The 21258-nt window shown below is 39.4% G+C and overlaps 1 protein-coding gene across 1 annotated transcript in view; it reads right to left on the bottom strand.

The window, feature by feature from the left end:
- LOC118226955 (synaptic vesicle glycoprotein 2B-like) overlaps positions 1–14946 on the bottom strand; it is a 30176-nt gene extending 15230 nt beyond the window's left edge. The window contains exon 1 of the mRNA XM_035416966.1: positions 14810–14946. The gene's annotated coding sequence lies outside the window, so the exon portion shown is untranslated. The remainder of the gene's footprint in view (positions 1–14809) is intronic.
- Positions 14947–21258: the final 6312 nt, after the last annotated feature.

Here is a 21258-nt window from a genome sequence, read left to right as displayed (position 1 = left end):
CTGTACCTACAATAAGCAAAATAGCACTCTCCTTCGAGCTTGTTATGTTGCCTAGTAACTACCCACAGTAGACCAGGTGAAAAAAAGAAGAGGCTGGCTTTGATAACATCAGAGAAACAAGTACTTGTCTTCACACTACAGGATGATGGTGGCTGTCATGAAATCGAGTGTGATAAAAGCAAGCCCTGATAGGTTTGGGAATTGGCTGTGAGCAAAAATTGAGGAGAAAACAGAAAATCCCCTCCCTAAGGAAAGATGAATAGTAACATAACTATTCCCTGCTGCTGATATGAAAAAAACTCTTCTTTTGTATGAAATTAATTCTTTATATTGTACATGATCACAGTTATCATACCTGACTGATTATTAGCGTGCTTTGTGAAGTAGGATATTGCTGGTTTGTAAAGTATGTTGTGATGAAGCATGCCTGACAGGGATTTTTTTCAACAGATTAAGAAATCAATTTTCCAGCCATTTAATTGGATCAGAGAAACTCAGAGAAATATTCATTTATCCATCACATAATAGAGCACTTTACATCTTTATTGCTCTGAGCACAGAGGAATCCAGATCTCCCGGCTGCACCAGAGCCTACGCACCAACATCTCTCATAATGCTGCTAAATTCATTTGTCCCACCCACTGTGATGCTATCTGTCACTTTATTATGGACTTCAGGGCTACCCCGTGTACTTTCAAATACAGACATGGCATGATTATCATAAATGCAATATTAATAATGTTATTCGCGGGCTATTACGGTCGGAAAGACTGTGACTTCCATCAGCTCTCAAAAGTAACAGTCAAGAGACATCATAATGTTAATCATGGACAAGCTAAATGAGTTGCCTTTTAACAGAATACTCAGACTCAAGGTCAGCACTCAAATTGTAATATTGTACACTGTGTCACTTGTATAAATTCTAGTACTAATATTGTACTTTAACATAAATATTCTGTGGCCCCTTTAATTAAAACAGCGTTGACATGTAACTCCAGATGTTATCCAGTGTTCAACATGGAAGGAATAGATGAAGGGGAATGTACACTGATTAAAAACAGGACAACAATATTGAAACATCAGACAACGATAAATGTCCATCATCCAATAGCTCCGGGTGACTACATCCTGATGTCAAAATCTCACGTTCGACCATTATGAAAGATGGTAATTATAGGTGGGACAAATTATTTTATACAGAAATTCTTTCTTTCCCATCGGAACCTTGGTCTCCTACCTGGGTTTTTGAATCATCAAGTGAAGTGGATGAGAGTGGAGGGCTTTCCTTTTCATGGTTAGGTTATACCTTTGTTGTTGATTAAATCTAATTTAATGCCTTTGCCACTTGTTCATTTCTAATGAGCCAAATGTCTCATGCATTGTAACATAATATGCACCTGTAAAGCCATGCAATATCCGTTGCAGTTGTAATAGTAGTTGTACAAGCAGTATATGTAGCAGTTGTAATGATAGTAATTGTAGTCATAATGATAAAAATTGTAATAATTACTATTCTCATTGTCACTATTCCATTATTATTATATGTATGGCTGCTCTGAGTTTAATGTGCCTGTTTCTGCAATGAGTGTCAGGACAAATGCTGTAAAATTCTTCCAAGTGTGATTTCCTTCTGGCTGATGACTAACTCCAATCACACATGCACTTCACTTTTAGTCACTTCCGAGACTCCTCCACACAACATGGCATGTTCTTATAGAGCACCAACACTATAGACTTAACAGATCACAAGAACAGAAAAAAGTTGAAAATTTTCATGCACAACTGCGCTATAATCCTAAAGAAAGAACATTTCCAATCTCAATCTTCATAGTTAAAGTGGTGAAAATCTATTGAACTTTTCTTGTCAGTAGGATCCATTAGAAAGCATTAGCCATGGAGGAAACAATTTGCTTTCTTATTCAAAACAGTGTTCTGGAGGTGTCAACTTTAGTGTTGTTTCACAATCAATGCCATTTGATGGAAAGTGTTTGTTTCTCTGAATTCTGTTGAAAATGAGCGAAGTGCTACCCAAGCATTCACATCTTCCAGCTTGCTTTCCTAGCATACAGACACATTTCATTCGTCACATTTCTCTCAGGTGTGTGATGACATATTGCTTTTGTTTTGGAGCCGGGACCAGAAAGACAGAGAACTGCTGTAGGGTCTGATTCCCTTCTGAATCTATGAATTGAACTGAAGGAGAAGACATTGAGGTAGAATGTTTCCCTCTTGTGTGCAAGGCAAAGACAAGGAAGGTCATAGCCTCCTTATGGGCAGGGATCCACTTTCAGTCTGTAACTACCTTGAATGCCACCAAGGCAACAGGCAATTCACTGCTTCAAAGCTAGTTAGGTCCAGGGAGAGCGAGAGGATCAGCACATCAAGAGATTGTTCTTTTTGATATTATCATATGCATGTTTAGCTTGACGTCGCTTTTGACTTTCTGAGCTTCACAGACATGGTTGCAATTATATATGTATTTAAAAGCTTTATTTTTCACATATGGAGACTTCATACCTCAAAATGAGATCCTTGTTCCTTTCATTGTAAAACACACAGTGCCCAAACCAACAACAAAAAAAAAACTATACATAAATGATTTAAGCTGCGTATATTTTTTACAGTCTCTGGTATTTACGTCTTGTTCTGTCAAATACTTGACCTGTTTATTGTTCTTTAGTACATCCTAAACTAGAGATCCCTTGTCAGTTGTGTTTTTAGTGTTGGCTGCTTTCAGTAGAAGGCTTCCTAAATGAAACAAAGTAAAACCTCTGCATACAGGAGCTTAGAGCAGTATTTCTCCACTTCCAAAGAGCAGGCATAAATCAAGGAGCAACCTAGACTGGTATAGGCCTTGAAGATGTGCTGAGAGAATCTTTGCAACAAGAATCACATGCAGAATCATACAGCATACATATGGTCCTGCTCTGGTCCAGAGTAGGACCATATATACTCTGTTAGAGTTGATTTAACGCTGGACATTTTACGAAACCCTATTTAAACTCTCTGAGTAAGAAATCATCAAATGGTAGCCTACAGATTACCCAGCCATGCAATAATTAAGGCTGGGTGTTCATCATGGAAAATACTGGCTGATGTCACAGAAACGATCATTGTCAAAGTTGTTAAAAAAAGTTATCATCGTGAAATGCCTTGTGATCCCACAGGGGTTGTCAGTATTCAGAGCATGATTGTGTGGTTAGCAGACATTGTGTCAGATGACCTTAGAAACACAGAAGCTCTGATTAGCCTCAGAGGCTCCTATTGGAATTTATTGACACAGAAATTGAATTTAGTTTCAGCAATGATTTCTGCATTGGGTATACTTACCCAAATTTTATAATACCAGTCATTTAAGGAAGATCTGTATGTCTGTCCAGACACATTTAATTTATTAGCACCGTACCTCCGAGAGCTCTGATATCAAAAGCAATGTGGAGAAACCATCATTGACAGTAATGGAGCGGCTATAATGCAGCTACAAAGCAATATGGGCTCCATGAGGGGGTATGGAATCCAGACCATGCGAGTTCTGAATGTGTACAGTACATACCTTTGAGAAAGGCACTTAACATGATTTGCTTCAGTAAACATCCAGCTGTATAAGTGGATTCTATATAAAGAATCCAAGCGGTATGAGTTGCTCTTGGTAAATGGATCTGCTAAACGCCTAAAATGTATATGGAGCATGACAGGAGTGCCTTTGTCTGGGCTTTGATCCTGTAACATTATTGTGGCACGTTCAGTTGTCTAGTCTCTATACCACCAGTTGGCCTGCTTTTAAGATGATAATCAGCAGTTCCCAGGTGCATCGAGGTAGATGTGTTCTCTTATTTTGCCTATAGCCTCTTTGGTTATACCTAGGATGTGCTTATATAGCTAAAAGATGTCTGTAAGATTATAGAGGACATTGTTGGGATCAATTTTGCCACACAAATGCACTGTACTTTTAATAGCCACCCGATTTTAATATGGGATTGATCATAGAGGCTGTTTTCAAATATTATGAGAGAAGACAGTTTCATTGGAAATACATGAGCAGGGAGGAAGGAGGGGGCGGGGAGTGTTAGCAGTTTCAGGAACTAATATTAAGGTTGCAGGGGTTTTCATGTACAGTGGCGAAAGCTGGCAGTGTAAGCCTAGTTCAGCTACTACACTGCCTGTTGGGAACAGGAGAGTGAAGGTAACTTACATTTCACTGTTCTTCCTCTAGCAGAATGCACAGCAAATGGAAGAGAAGTGTCAAGCATGTCTTGCTTCTTGGATTACATGGGAAGCATTTGCTCACTGCTCACTGTACTATTCTCACCTGATTTTAGAATGTTTGCTGGCTAGCATACGGCCAGTTACTTCAAAGAACAAGGTGAACTACATAGAATGAAGTACAAGCCAACGCTACAGTACTATGTGCCCCATTTAGGACTACATTTATGGCTATTTTTGTTTATATTTTTCCTGGAGTTACATTGGAAGAATCAGATCAATAGAGGTGCCCTTTGGGCAAGCAGGAGGGTGGAGATTACATACAGCCTTTTTCTCTGACCTTTCCATGGTGTTTTCCACTACAGCATATTAGGTTCTGCAATGGTTCAGTACTAATGAACAGGGAGACCACCCTGCAAAGTGGTATTTAACTACGGACAGGTGTATTCATCAAACTGGCTTTGGAAACACCAAATTCTCTTTGTTATAAATGAACCGTGACAAAAGGCATTTTAAGGAACACAACTTGAATAAACATCATTTCATGCACCCCGAGTCTATTTTCAATATGTGAAAATGGCATCAGGGCCAATTGTTAGAGAATCGATGTTTGACAACGGTCCAAAATGTCACAACAAATGATCGTAACGTCATCCATGTCTGAACTGCTGTGAGCCAGCGATAACCGCTCACAAGTGATGACCCGGCCAACCGATGGGGGCTTGTGTTGTCTAACAGGTCTCGTCTGCCTCAGTAAAGGAAACCACAAAACAGAAGTGGATATGGTCCTGCTTCAAAAAATTGAAGTGTCTCCAGCTAAAGGATGCCAATTGCCAATGTGCACATGCTCTCAGATATGAGGGCCTGGTGCCATGTGAGCAGCGTTTAATCTGACAGGTCTGAGGATCTCTGTAGCAGAATTATAAACATGTCCATAATTTTCTGTCTCAGTGGTTGCAAGGTGCCTGGAACCCAAGCTGAAAATGTTTGGTTCCCAGGACATTCCAGAAAAGTTAGGGTAACTATTCCCAAAATATTTGTCTGCTTTGCAGGCAGTCATTTGGATGTTATTTTTAGTGAAAAAAACACCACTGGGATATTTCTTGTATTTGAAGAATGTTCTTGTGATAACATTATCCCACAACCAAACTGGAATTTTTCCACTGGAATTGAAGCATTCTTGTTGGCTGAGTACATAATAAAGAGGTTGCAGGTTTAAATCTATGTGAGATTGCTCTTGAGCAAGGAACATAACTAACTCCCTGAATCCTGCTGCGTTATAATGTATGAAAGGACAACATGCTGCAACTTGAAAAAAAAAAAAAAAAAAACATTTTTGTTTTTAAGGCTGAAAAACATAGCTACAGCGTGTTGGTGTCTGGTGTCTGTTATGCAAATAAGTCACGTAATAACAAGTTTCTGAAAATATTGAGCTGCTTGACCAGTTTGCACAGCGCAGCCATAAAAAAAACGGTTACTCACTCTCTCTCTCTCTCTCTCTCTCTCTCTCTCTCTTTCTCTCTTTCTCTCTCTCTCTCTCTCTCTCTCTCACACACACACACACACACCTGTGTATTTTTGTGTCTGTGTGGCAGGCTGTCAGAGACAGATTCACAGTTAAGGTTTGTCAGATTATGAGTTCTGATCCAAAAGTGCACTCCTGATTAAGAACGAAAGGTTCCCCAGATCCTACAGAGCATGGTGGTTTTATTGTGTTATTCTGTGGTATTGACAGTATGTTCTATTTTGAGGAGCAGTCTTATAGTTAGGTCCTGGGAGAACGGCTGCCATGGACTGGTGCTAATTAAATTCCTCTGTGACATGTTCAGCCCTGGAAGTGTCAGATCTGCACGGTGTTCCTAGCAACTCAGAATAAATGAAACCACACGCTAATTATTATCTCCTGTTGTGGAACACAATGGCTTTCAATTAAACCGTGCTAATTATTGCACATGACTTAATGTCGTTCCTATTACAGACTAAAGTCTTTGTACCCATACATGCTTTATTCATACACAGACATTCAATACAGAACTACATATGTCATGAGAAAATGTGTAATTTCAAATCAGAGATGTGACAAATGGCAATTGTTATGAGTGAATACAATTTCACCTTAAAACTATACCAACTGAGAAGAACATGATGTTTAAGGTTGAATTTGAAGAACCTTTTAAATAGTTCCTATTGTTTGTGTGAAACTACAAACTTGTTGCTCTTATATCCTGAGAGAACAGTGATACATTGTATGGTTTGTATTAAATTCTTAGTCAGCAAAGACTGTATTATTATTATATGCTTTATGATGGATTTTCCAATTTATTCTTCATTAAATAATCCTGAAACTATTATGCTATTCATAAGGTTATGCATACACAGCAAAGATTTGCGACTTAAAAGAGATATACTACACATTTGTATGATTTGTAACACAAAAACTCATTATTTCTTAAGTATACTACAGGACCTATATTTGACATAAAGAGGTGAGGTGGGTGTGTATGTATGTGTGTGTCTGTGGGGTGGGGTACACTTGTCCAATAAGATTTGTTCCAACAGACCTTTTTTTAATGTAATTTCTTTCAAGTTTGTAAAAGCAATTTCAAGAATTTGATGCATTGTGTAGAACCATGGATAATATCCAGAGCAAGCCCTATGTCAGCAACTCATTGGCCTGGATTCACAGCAATTCAATTCCAAACAATTATGCAGAGCATGAGTCAGACATTTTGAATGACTGTGGTGAATTGAGAGGGAAGACGCAGACACTGCGTGCTACTAGTTCTCTTCAGCAGGAAGTTAGGCATGCAGGAGATTGTCCCTCAAGATAGGATAATCTAGGCCTCTCACTGGCCAGGAGCTCATTACAATGACCTGTGACGCCATTTTAATCTGGTGCAGTACAGTGTAGGGACGAGGTATCAGCCAGTCCACTACCCCATCTCACATTCCTATTGAGGTGCAGTGAGACTGGGTCTAGATCAGGAATTCTTGTGGACCTGTTGTACACTGCTGGGCTGCAGAGAGTCCTTTCACAATATCATCTTTGCCTCTGCACCGTAATCTCTCACAGTCTTGGACACACAAATGCTAGGCATCATCAAGGAACAGAATGAAACAAACCAAATAGCTTTTTCCCCATTAACATTTGTCAGATGACAAAGATCTTAGCGAATCTGGCAGCTGTAGGCTGTGTGCAGGGCCCGTTTAACAATTAATGAGAAGAGCAAAGAATTTATCTCCCCGTACATGTTTCTAAGTATAGCTGACAGACTCGCCAACATTTTATGGGAATGCGCATCATTAAAACTGAAAGATTCATGCAGTGATCAATGTGGAGCTTCCACATTCACTTCTGTGGAAGGTTTGTATACGCACGTTTCCAAATAGATGACATATCTGTGATGGATTCGGGCAGAGGCTTGAATGTTTTGTGGGCATAGTGCTTCCTTTATTGAAGAGATCTAATCTTGTTTGTTCCGTGTTTATTGGAAGTGAGACCTCATTCATTAGTTGATGTTGTTTTCCTGAAAAAGGATTTGCTGGTTATTTAAGAAGAAGATGGCTCCTCTTAACATTATAAATGCATCTAATTTATGTGTGGTTATTCCCTTGCTACCCACAATCTGAGATGTATTTCCAGGCAGAGGTCTGAATTTGAAATATTGAAAATACAAAACCACAAATGCCAATTCCTGTCTATGTGGCAGAAAACTCATTACTTTGAAAGATATATTTTCTATTATTTTACCTGCTTTGGTCTGTTGAAGTGTTGCATAGTTTCTTAGTGTTTAGTTATATTGTAATTATTGGCATCATTAGAACATTTTTCAGACATGTGTTACAGTATTAATGCATAAAAGCTTATCTTTCATAGTAATTCTAAGTTGATCTGTTTTTAAAAGAATGGGTGCATAGTCACATTCATAACCTTAACTGCTTAATGATTTCACTGGAAAAGATAAGATTCACAGCACGTAACTATTTACTGTGTTTTTGCAGTAATATATAAAATCCTTTAATAAATGGGTAAGAGCAGAGCTGTGTTGATGTACATGTAGAAGTCATTTAAAAGCCTGAGATTCACATGTTGTCAATGCATCCCTGTTCTAGTGAGTCGTGTACTTTAGGCATGGCATACAGATGGCAGTACGACTGATTGGTAAATGTCAGTTTCATGATTATATTCCAGGAGCAGAAAGCTTTTTGGAGGCTTTTAGGGAAACAGCTGTGTGCAGAACAATGCCAAAAAATGGACTTTGAACCCAGGAAACTGCGGCTTGTTCACTGAGCTGAAAAGACTTCATTTTTTGGGGAAATTACACCATTATTTTTTGTATATTATAAAGTGTTATATACTATTGTATCCTAGATTGAATCCCTCATATTGCCAGTATGTCTGTGTAGAATGCAAACATACAGTGCAAACCTTAAGCCTCACTAACTGAGATTAAGCCTTAGCCACTTCCCTAAGCTATCCCTGATAATTCCTTTCCTGTCTGATGTGTGTGTCTGAACCCGCAGATTCAGTCACCCTCCTCATGGACCCCATCCACACCTCTGCCAAGGCAGAGGGGACACTTCTCCTGTGACTTTGTCCTCATGGCGAGAGTGGCGGAAAGTGAGTTTTACTGCAGGCACAGAGAAATCTGCAGCAATCTGCTGTCGTCATGACAGATGAGGGGCTGCAATTTAATCCTGCTTAAGACCGCGGAAATTTCATTCTGTGCACAGCCCCAAAGCTTTGGATTACCATTTCACGAGAGAGAACAAAATCATGATTCTATGCAAACGCATCCTTTCTTTTGATAATTATTTTTATTTTTTTGGGACGGAGGGATGGAGCAGGGGCACAGAGGGTTCTAGAAGAGGATGGACAGTTTCCAACTGTTGCTTATCAACAGTTTAGCCTTGCTAAAATCAGCAGTGACAGCTAACAGGAGCCACAGCTGTTATTACTGGGCATATGGAAGAAAGGTGGCTGTCAGCCCTAATGAAGCCCCTCTGCTGCTCACCCTTACTGCATATTGAGGGCTTAAAAGGATTTGTTTGTGCAAAGAGAGCACGGACAAGAGAACACAAACTACAAGGTGAAAATACAAGCAGCATAACAATTACAATGCAACGTATTTCAAATGAGCCCACAGGTTCATTTTCCAATCTGTCACAACCATTTACTGAAAAAGCAACTAAGACTGCACAGAATAGATTACAAAAATATAGCAACACTACTGACAGAAATTATAATTTGGCTGCAAAACTGACCCGATTCAGTACAATATCAATGTATATCTGCTAATACTGCATGGCTTGTATTAGTAGATATGCATTGATAGTTAAATGGATAAGCTCTGTTTTGCAGGTAACTTACACTTTCTGAATATGGTGTTGCTTTTTTAAATGTAAATGCACACATATGTGACAGATAGATTTTAAATGCAACAGTGCTGCCAGGATGCTGATGTCTGCATTCGTAACTAGTAACAGAAAATGAAAATGGATAAACGAATTGCTTCTCAGATGATTTGCGGTGATTTGCAGGAGGACCACTCTTGCGGAGGTTAAGAGAAGAAGCCTCTTCTCCTGGGCTATAGAGTTCACCTTCAGCATCATGCTCTAGCTCTGGAAACATGGGCAGCTGGGAATTATGTAACACCTGCCTTTGTCTTTGGGTTCACCTTTCATTTATTTATTTACTCCTCTTTTAGACCAGGGCTTCATAGTAAGTGCTGAAGGGTATCACAGAGGGCAAAGACCATGGACTGTTAAAAGGCATGCCTTCTCACAACTTATTACACCATTCACATGATTAATTAGTTTGATTTTCATTATTCTAGACATATATTCATCTATAGCATCACTTTAATATGTCAGAGATGACATAATCTAAAGCACACACATCAAAAATATTGAGGATAAGCCAAATGAAAACCTAAAAACATAAGCACTGTAGTTTTAATCCATTTGTATTTTTTCTGTACTAAATTACAGACATGTTGTAAGTTACTGATAACTCAATATTAATAACAGTCAACTCTGCTGGTGAGTTTTTACTGTCTGCTGAGCTCATTGTGCATGTTGTGTTTGAAGATCAACATTTCTGTCATTATGAACAGTACCATTAGTACCATGAAACCAGGGTAGGTACACAGTGTTCTGGCATCTGGTGGTTCTGGTTGATATATTATACATGAATGATCCTACTGCAGTGGGTGTTACATTGTAAAACCACATAGTTCTTACATTTTTGGCTGGACCGCAACAGCAGGGCCAGCCCTACAAACGCGAATGTCTGTGACTGACTGAGTGAGTGACTGAGTGAGTGATGAAGTTGCACCATTGGTCGGCCGAGTTATGAAGTCACACCATTGGATGGCCGGATCGTGTGTTAGGTCCAGCCATATACTAGGTTTTAACCTGGTCTTGTTGCTGCACGAGCATTAGAACCTCACTGGAACATCAGACCAACATTGCAACTTTGTTATGTGCTAGTTTGGGATTCTGCTGATGCTTCACAAAAATGTCCTTCTCAATATTGAATTTTATAAGATGCATATTTTAACTCGACTATGTTTTCTTAGCTGCAGATTGCCTGCTTAAGATTACTGCCATTTTTCCTATCAAGAATCTGGATCAAATGGTTATATCTGATAGGCTAGTCAAGGCGGAACATTCCATTACATCACTCCAAAATCTGGAACCAAAATGATATATGTTAAGTGTTGAACTAACACTGTTAGAGTTGGATTAACACTGGACATTTTACTTTGTGCTGATGCCCAGGAAACAGCCATCACTGAAGTACCAGAACAGTGAGTGGCAAATAAAACTTCAAGTGCCATTCAACAGACATTGTCAGCTCTCTCCAATCGATTGTGCATGCTGCCATTCTCCAAAGAGCACAAAATGCATATTGCTCTTTTGAATGATTGTTATCAAACCACTTTGTACACCAAGTAAGAAACGTTTGACGCACAAATATGAGGATGTACACATAAGTCAGAATGAGCACACCAGCAGTATATGGTAGGTGCTCAAGTTGGACTTATGAAAGAGAATTTGTCAGGCATAAATCTGTGGGAGGGCAATCGCAATGGAACATTTAATTGGGCAATACATCAAGATGAATCAATAATTTGAGATGAGAAAATCAGTGCTTGGGTTGTGATGCTGGGTGCTGTACTGTCTTGTTTTTGTCCTGTTAATTATACATTATTGGTATAGTTTTCTAAATTAGCATAAATGATATTCCTGGCAGGACAAATGAGAGGGTATATTTCAGTCAATGTTGATTTTCCCCAGTTTTTCTATGGTAAAACATAGGTCCTATTAATACTTATTACACATTATATTACATTACCTTATATTTTCATATTTACTGATAATGACATTTTCTTTAGTCAAGTTAGATACCTGAACATTTATTAGGGAACAGCAGTATAATATCTGCAATATGTACTGCTCAAACCACATTTTTTCCAGTGTGGCTTAGCTTAGCTTTTTTAATGTGGACTCCTAGGAGTGATATTTGATCAAAGTTCTAGTGAACTGGCTGAGTATGCTTGCATATTTAAAATCACTCGATGTTCAGATGACTGATGGAGTCCTGTTTGAATTCAGGCAGAATTTTCACACACGCTTTGTTGCATTACATTGAAAATCCCCCTTATGGCTACATACGCGACAAGTTCACGAAGCAGACCTGCTTTGTTTCTGGGTGCAAATCAGCGTCCTTTTTTATGTCTAGAGGCTGGGCCGCTGACAGCCGTTTCCAGCTGAATGCTCATAAATCTTTCTCTTAATGAAACAGTCAATGAGGCTGTCAGCCAGCCTGCACAGGAGATTGTTATGAAGAATATATTTCAGAGCACAATTGAATGGATTTGAGTTGGCCGTGCTTTCCAAAAAAAAAAAAAAGGGGATGCATCTGATTGGGAGATAAAGCGCAGTTCCAGATATGGCATGAGGGGAACCGAATTTTCATCGATCCAACTCACGTTAAATATTTTAAACCCAACACCAGCTGTGAGCCTTATTTCCTGTGGCTTATGAGATTAGCAGTGGTAACATTTTCAAACCTGCTGACTGAATTTGAATAAAGTATGCACTGAAGGCAATCAACCATCTTCTTTTTATTTCTTTCTGTGAAGAACTGATGATATGCCCTACTAAATGATTAAAAGGAAACTTTAAGCAGTTAGCTTCGCTTTAATTTGGATGTGCTGTTTCCTCAGGACTGTATGGGGAAAAAGCAATTAACTTAGAAGCCGATGTGGTTTACAGTGTCTCTTCCCTTTTGTGGTGGATAGAGAATAGAGGCAAAGCTTTCTACATCATATCTCCAGGTGATTATTATTCAAATATGGCTCCCAATTGATAAGAACAAACAGCGTTTCATGGAGAGAGTGACAGCTGCCTTAAAGATAGCTCATTAAAATTTCATATTCAAAAACACAATGTGTTGTTTTCCTTTACAGTGCTGAGACCACATTCACATTGTAGAAAACAGCCTCAGGTTCTGTAACAGCTGAACCAAAACAATGTACACATTTTATGCTTGGTAGAATTAGCAACAGGAGATCCCTGAATCCACAAAAACTGAAATGGGAAAAGGGAAATGTGGGAAAATGGAAGTTAACATAAAGAACAAGAAGAATTTTCAAAGCCAAAATATCACAAATTTTGTTCAGTAGATCAAGAAGTGATGCGTCATTTGGACCTACGCACAGAACTGTCTTTTCAAACCAAAATAATTAAATAGCACAGTAAACACCAGTGTCGGTCAGGCGTTCAATATTTTGTCATTTAAATGTTCACTAGATGTGTGCCTGAGAAATACCTAATGCTAGATATTAAGTGTAATGCTGTGAAATTAATGACTGCCACAGGCCATTTTGAGCAACTAAAAACAAAACAAATTGCATATGTAGGTATGGAATATAACAAAATTGATGTCCTCTGACAACTGCTGCAGTGAACACAACAGAATATATAATTGTAGTATATAGTAAAACATGTCCAGGGACTGAGGCTGCTCTATATGCATGCAAATAGAGTCAATAGAATGTGTGAATTACTGCTCCTGTCCAAGCAGAATGTCTGTAAGCATAGTTGCATTGTAACAGATGAGTGTGGGTGTGGTGGGCAGGGCCTGTGTGATGTCATCACAAAGGGACTAATTGGTGGAGGGGAAATGTGAAGGACACATTTGTCTCAGCAGAACAACAGAGTTCAAGGGGAAAGTTAGACCAATGTTCAAGGCAAAGACACACTTTACATCTTGGCTACCGGTATATGTCAGTGCTAAAGTACCTCTCTAGCTTGTATAAATGTATTGATTATTTAGTGCAATAATTATTTTCTTAATTTATCTTGCCCTGCGTACAGAATGACTCCACTCCCATCCATTTCCAAAAGGTATAGAGATCCCTGTTGATAACATGAGACTTTTCAAATTATATTCTGATTAAGTTGGTAACAGATAATAAGACCAATAGATCATCATATTTAAGTAGCGACTGTGTTTTGAGAACATAAGGAGAGGAAAGAGAATTAGGATGGTCATGGTGGAATGACAATGTGTACTAGAGGACGAATTTCCTCAATGGCTTTTGTAGGGTCTAATTTCACTCCAAACAGCTAAGCCATGCCTCTCCAATGAAGTGAAGCAAAAAGCATGAACACATGAGAATCTCAGTTAAGCACAGATAGGCCCACATTGGCTGTGAAATCTAAAGACATTGAAGCATGCATTTTTATTGCATGTCTTTTTTCATATAAAAGACTTCAATTTATGCACAGTTAATACCCAGGCTGTTTTCCAAGATGTGGAGAGTTACAGTTTGCACTCATGCATGAAAGTGCCAAGAACAATATAGCAATACAGTATACATGTATTTTATCTTGCAGTACAGCAGTGCGCATACAATAACATAATACCTAAATTGAACAACTTCCACACGTCATGATTAAAGATTATTTTCTCTTACGTCAGCATCCATTAAAGCATTCATTTTGCAGCATTAAATTCGGTTCCCCGTAACTTTTTCCCTCATTATGGTTCCTAGCTTATGAAATCCTACACCACCATCAATCAATTTGATCAGCAGTGTTCCATTTAGGGACAGAACTATCATATCAGTTTCCTGTACAATATAATTGGAGGTTTTTTTATTGATTTTATAATAGCTTTCCAAATATATTCAGGCACTCATGCTGTAATGTAAAGCATGGTAAATATGTATTTTACCTTCATTTATTGTTCAATAATTTTCTGAATGTTTCTTCAGTTTAGACCGTCATTTGTCACTGTTTTTGTTGAATATCAATTCCTGAAAGTCAGCCAAAAAAATGCAATTTTTTAAATCATAAAAAATAAAACAATAAAAACTTTTAGCTGTGTTGCTCGAGAAGTCTGTTTGATAATGAATTATTGAACAATAAATTGTATACTTTATGAGCAAATGAATGCAGTCCAAAGTTTAGAATTAAAGCCCAATAGAAGAAATATCTAGAAAGACGCGTCCAAAATTAGTAATGGCAATGGGAGGAAACGCACAACAGCAATAAAGGAACATTAACAAACAGAATTGTGCTACTTTCTTACCTTAATTGGCATTCCCTCAACGCAAAAACAATGCCCAAAATATCAGAAAAAAAGATCCAGAGAGAGACCGGTGCGCAAAGTAAGCCTCACAAGCCGCTCCTGCAGCCAGCCAAGCTGCAGAACAGATTAGGATCCCGATCCTCCCGGCTCATCTCGAGACGAGCTCCCTCAACAACCTGCTAGCGCCTGTGCAAATGGTTGCATCCATCGCAGCTCACTACTAACAAGCTCTCTCTCCCCGGATGGGGAGGGAAGGGGGGGGGGGGGGGCTGTGTGAGTGTGTGTGTGTGTGTGTGTGTGTATGTGAGTGAGAGAGAGAGAGAGAGAGATGTAGTGCAGAAGTGGGAAGGGATTGAGCCAAACAGATGCAACGGGGGTGTGCTACCTAATGTGACAGATGTGCTGTTGACTTTTAAGTTTAACGGGAAATGAATGCTGCTGTGCACACAGAAAAGAGAGAGAGAGAGAGTGCAGCAGAAAGGCTTCTTCAACTCTCAGGAGTCCTACAAAAGCCCAGGCATATGCCTGTTGAACATGCACTGCTCTGCTATATGCAGTTTTCATAAGGAGGACAGAGTTCTGCAAACACTGGATTTCAGGACCTCTAATAATGCTTGCTTGTCAATCAAGTTGAGTAAGCTTAACCAGGCAGTGAAGTAATATGCTACAAAAGTAAATTGATGTTATAAATCACACAATATACTGAAAATATTTCACTACTGTATTCCCAGCCACGTAACAATGCAGTTATTACATGTGGCTAGGGGGTGAAATTGCAATGATAAAACCATTTTAAAGTAATGGGCATAATGCTGTTTGAAAGAAAAGCTGCATTTATTCTTTTTTTTTTTACAGGTGTTTATTCATACTGTAGGTCTATGTGAGCAGTAACATCAATGTGTTACTGAAGTCAAAAAAAGAGCTATACAGAATTTTTCATCAGAGGCCAATCAGGATGGATTTCATATTCAGAGAAGCTAATAAATAAGCTGTGTATGTGATCACATATCAAGTTCAAGTGATATTGTCTTTTAAATGTTAATTCCATATTGTTTACAAGCATGTGCACGCTGGCATTTCATTTGCTGTTGTTGGCCTTTTGCTTTCACGCCAGCCTGAGGTAAAACTTGTGTCAGGACAGCGACACATTGTCTTTGGCCCAGGGGGTTTGTCGATGTACGATTGATCTGTTATTTTCTTCCATTTGTTTTTTGTTTTTGTTTTTTGTTTTTTTTCCTGTCAGTGCAATTAAGTTTAATGTAGCCATCACAGTATTCAATAGCAGTGAACCACTGAAAATAAATAGACAATTACCTCTCCCACTGAAACTGCAGAGTCTTTGAACGTCATCAGAATCAGTACGTGTTATTATCAATTATAGGAGAAGGATGAACAGGAGAGGGAGCACTTTCAGCACAGAATTTATGGGCCTGGCTTTTTAATCAAAATCAGTTGAATAAACGATCGTTTGGCATGAATCACTTTCTCCGTCTTCCTCCACCATGAAATGCTGTTTGATTCTCATTATCCACAGATTTTAATGATGCAATAATAATATCCCTGAAGATAATAATACCTGAAATAGTCTCAGAGTTGGAGGATGGTGGTTATTCCCCCCCCCCCCCCCCCCCCCCCACCAACCTGTGGAAACCTGGTCTGCCTGCATCTCTCCCAACCTGACACTTCGATGGAAGGGTGGGGACAAAGCAACTGCTTGTGGATGTAAAGAGCTCAGTGCCGACGAACGTTCCTTTTAGCGCTAGCTAGGCCCCACAGGCAATGAGATCAGCTTTGAGATTCACTGTAGTTGGCCATTTTGTTCCGTGTAGCATTTAGAGCAGGATTATAGATTTTTGGATAACGCGTCCTGCCCTGCACAGGAATTCTGAATGCCTAAAATTGAATTTTGCTATGGTTCACGCAGTGACATGGACAGCCCTACGTCCCACCCTGGGGACGAGCCAGTTGGTTCATCCTGGGATGGGACATCATTATGAAGAGTAGATGTCTTGCATAGAGGCAAAGCTCCCTAATCCCAAGGCCAGATAATTCTAGTGCAAAGAGGATTAGCTCCACCCCAGTAGAGCCACTGCCTAAATATAGATCAAATACTCCCCTGTCTTTGCCTCACTCCCTACCCTACCCCCTCCACGCCCATCAGTGTCATTCCACTCAACTCTCCCCACCCACCAGCCAGGCCCTGCAGACATCCATTCTCATTCATTGCCATCCCTGATGAATATTTAATGACTGCAGGCCATGCCAAGAAACACAGTTAGCAACCCCACTTGACACTCTGACCCTTATATGGAGCGGCTGGTTAATTGGGCATAAGGAATTTCTTATTATTTTTAGATGCAGATTAATTAATTAATTAATTAATTAATTCATATATGTTTATTTATGTTGATGATGACAATATTTACACCAGAAACCAGGATGGTTAATACAGAAAAACTTGCTCCTGCCTGTTAACTATATTCACCACTGAAACATCCAACTAAGAGAACTGGAGCTCATTGCACTTCCTGCCTGTCACTCTGCCTGTTGTTTTTCTTTTTCCCAGAATTCCCTATGGTGGACTACCGGGGCGGTAGCGTGAGTCGATGTGAACTGTGCCTAGCGCGCTGGCGGCTAGCGCATTCCTAATTCCGTGCCCTGGTGTCCTTCATCCTTTCTGCTCAGTGCTTTTTATCCTGTGAGGATTACCGTTTCTGGTGACTGGTGGAGCGGTGTCTGGGAGGGGCATGAGCGAGCCAGTGGCCAAGTGCCTTGGTTATGGGGGGACCCCCTAGACGCGTGTGGGATTACTGCACAAATCCAGCCAGCAAACTGACAGCCATCAAGAATAGATTACACCAGACAGTTAGGGGGTGGGCTTCAGAGATTGGTCGGGGGGCCCCTATTTAGTCACGAGGCTGCTGTGGCCAAAAAGGGCTTCATCACGATCTACTGGCCTAAGAGAGCTCCTGAAGGGCTCTGTTGGTAATCCAACTCTCTCCTCTCTCCTCATTGCTCACATTGTGGATTTCGGAACTTCTGAAATTAACCTAGTTGTTTGTCCATTAAACATTACACACATTCATTGTCATGACACTGAAGCATACAGAATAAGGGCTTCAGAGTCATGATGAATTTAACACCTCACACACTCAGTGCTGGGTGTTTGTTGACGTAATTTCACAAAAACCTTGGAAGAAGTGAGAATACAATGATAGCAGACTCTTTCTGTAAACCACCCAGCCAAACAACAGTTTCATAACCTGATATATTCACTCTATGGAATGCTGGATCTGTGAAAATTCACCAAACACATCCCATCCCTCTTCATTTTCTGCATGATTCTGCATTAGTCCAGGATAACATTAACAAATACAACTACCTAAACCTATACCAGTAAACAGTATGTCAATTTTCATGTTTCAAGTGTTTAAAAATACAAGCCATCCACGGTGATATAAAAACTGCATAAATTGCAGTATTGCTCACATTGTGAACAAATTGAGTCCCCGTAGAATCACAGCGTGGCTCCTCCCACCCCCTCACTACAATTTGCAAGAGAATACTTCCCTCTTTGAAACCTCGTATTGGATAATACACTGTCAATGTGGAGTCAACCTCAGAACCTCCGAATTTCAAACATGCAATGAAAATGTTTCTCTGCACTAACGCATCACAGCCCACTCTTTGTGGAGCGTGCTGAACGGTGCAGTTGTACGGCAAAAGTTCCCGCTGGAGATCTCTGCTTGCCTCTGCACTGCTCCTAATTGAGGAGGAGAGCTGCTGGGTGTAATCCTCTCTCTGATTCCGTGAATGGAGGAGGGACCTGAAGGTGAGGGAGGCAGGGCCGCTCTGTCCTTAGTAAATCCATCTGGACAGATTGGAGAGGCAGCTCTCCCCATCAATCACAAAGCTGCCCCCAAGCACGCTACTGTGGCACAAATCGTCATTAAAACCCTAGCGCCCCCCCCCCCCCCCTTCATAAATCAGCCATGCAGTACTCAACACAGCTTCTCCATCCCTTTCAGTAACCAGAGCAACTGTATTATTTATGTTATTTTTTATATCAAAAAAACTACTTTCAAGTCCTTCTTTGATCTCTAACTCGGTAAAGAGGAGACGCACTGTGCGTGGGTTGGAACAAAGGACACTCGGGCTCCTACCTAACGTAACAACCATGAAAGAGGCCAGGTGTTGAGTGGGATGGAGGTTCTGGCTCTGTCTTTGTCCTTTACATACAGCTGGAGTATACAGTATATTGGCTGGGCATGCTTACTGCACTGTCTATACTCCAGGCTTGACAGGGCTTCTACATTAGGAAACATGTTGCTAACTGAATATTTATGCTGATTACTTGGTCGCGAACAGCAGAAAATAAGTCTTTTAAAAAGCCTTTTAAGATTCAGTAGTTCTGGTTGAAGTGCAGAAATAATCTGAAGGGAAAGCACTACTGCACAACGATCAATCCAGTGATGATTTAACCTTTCGTTTAAAAACGCAGGTGTGTACACAAAATGCTTTTAAAGCAGTTGTGCAGCGATGCTGCTGAACACATAACAGGCACGAAAGAGGTTAATAAATTTGGCTCCAATAGCAAAGAGGCTTTAAAAATGTATCATGACCAAGATAGAAAACAAGATCTTTATAATGCTGCTACACTATATTAGAACAGAGAATTCCAAGAGGAAATTACATTCTTCCGTACTGGTCTGTTCCAGCCATTGAGTGCTTTTTTAAATAGATGAAATGCACTTCTCTTATGACAGTGGCAAGCTTATCTTTCTGCTAAATGTACCTAGATTTATGGGCACTGGATCAAGTACTTGAATCTCCTTCAAGTATGCCCACATGGTACACCACTTCTCCCCATGGTATTGTACAGGTATTGTTTTGAATTGGGGGGGTCTTCACTTTTACTGATAACTACTTAACACCAGAGGTGCACAACAAGGGCTGATCTGAAAGATTTTCTTCTGCTCACATCTTGATCTGACATTTGCATAAGCACCAGCTACAGCTTCAGACTGCAAGTGCATCCCATGCTAAATTACAAGAATAAACCAGCATAGTTTATAGAGTTGTCAGATAACTAAAACCTAAGATACTTGGTTGGAATAAAAACTAGCATGCAGACTGGCCCTCCAGGACCAGAGTTGTGCAGCCCTGAGTTAACACTAAGCCATGCTGTGGATATGTACTTAATTTAAGTACCTATTAGTACCTATTAAATGACACTACTTTTGCCACTATTGCTACAATTGCCTGCAATACTTGGTAACATGAGACCAGCACCATACATTTAGTTCTAGAGTCTCAGTTCAATTCAATTCAATTTTATTTGCATAGAACTTTTTACAGAGACACCACCACAAAGCCCCTTTATAGTGGAAAAAAAAGAAGAAGAAAATTGGGCCAAAAAAAAAAAATCTGATCTGAAACCCAAAAAGCAATTGAGGTAAATCAGTGGGAAATGGGTTGTCTAATATCATTGAAGAAAATTTAAACTTAGAAATCTGGTTTACTCAACATATTTCTGTATTAGGTATTTCTGTATTTCGCTGCATTATGAAAAAAACAAAAATATCTGACTGTAGGCCTCTTCCTAAACATTTCACAAGTTTATCACTTCAACCTGCAAACAACCCTGAAGAAAAGCATTCTCCAAATTTTTTGAGAACTAATTGGTAACCATAAATTATCGTAACAATCCACTAATCAAGTGGTTCAAGTAAATTGCTTTTCAACCTGAAGAGTATGACCTCAAGGTATATCTCAATATCCAACATGCATCTACCAGGAGCCGCTCTCTTCTCATTAGTCATGTAAATGTAATAATAGTTTTCTAATATATTTATAGCTTGCAGATATAGATATAACTCCATAGGACACGTTGCTGATTTAAATTGGCATTTCATTGTTATTAGGAGTGATAGTGAGGAAATTAAAAGTTATGAAATACCAAACAATATTATTGTATTCTGTTAGCCATTGCTTTATTCCATTCAGAGACCATTATTAATTTATTTGAAGAGGCAATCATGCACCACCTTTCATAGAAAGCATTATACCCCCTCCTGGAGGGCTGTACAAAAAATGCACTTGTTTTATTGTTTAATTGCAAGTGAATGTCCAAACATTTCATAAGTAACTTAAAATGGAATATTTTTGCAAAATGAAGAATATATGGCTCAGGTCTTAATTATGATGTAAATGATATGCATGTAGGCAGTGAAACTGCCTTCTCTTTCATCCTAGCAACAGGTAAATCTCTGAGCTTCAGCACTCTAAAGAGTGAGAACTGTGACGGCTATATAAGGCCGATGGCTATCAATTCAGTTTTGCATATAAAAATACATTATTTAATTTTAAAGGTTAATATAATATTTAGACATTCTTATAATTGTTAAGCTGAAAAGTATCCATGTCATTTATTGTTCTATAGTTTCATT

Source organism: Anguilla anguilla, chromosome 5, assembly GCF_013347855.1.
Source record: "Anguilla anguilla isolate fAngAng1 chromosome 5, fAngAng1.pri, whole genome shotgun sequence".
Lineage (NCBI taxonomy): Eukaryota > Metazoa > Chordata > Actinopteri > Anguilliformes > Anguillidae > Anguilla > Anguilla anguilla.
Note: the sequence above shows the minus strand (reverse complement) of the source record. Positions and strands in the feature narration are given on the sequence as shown.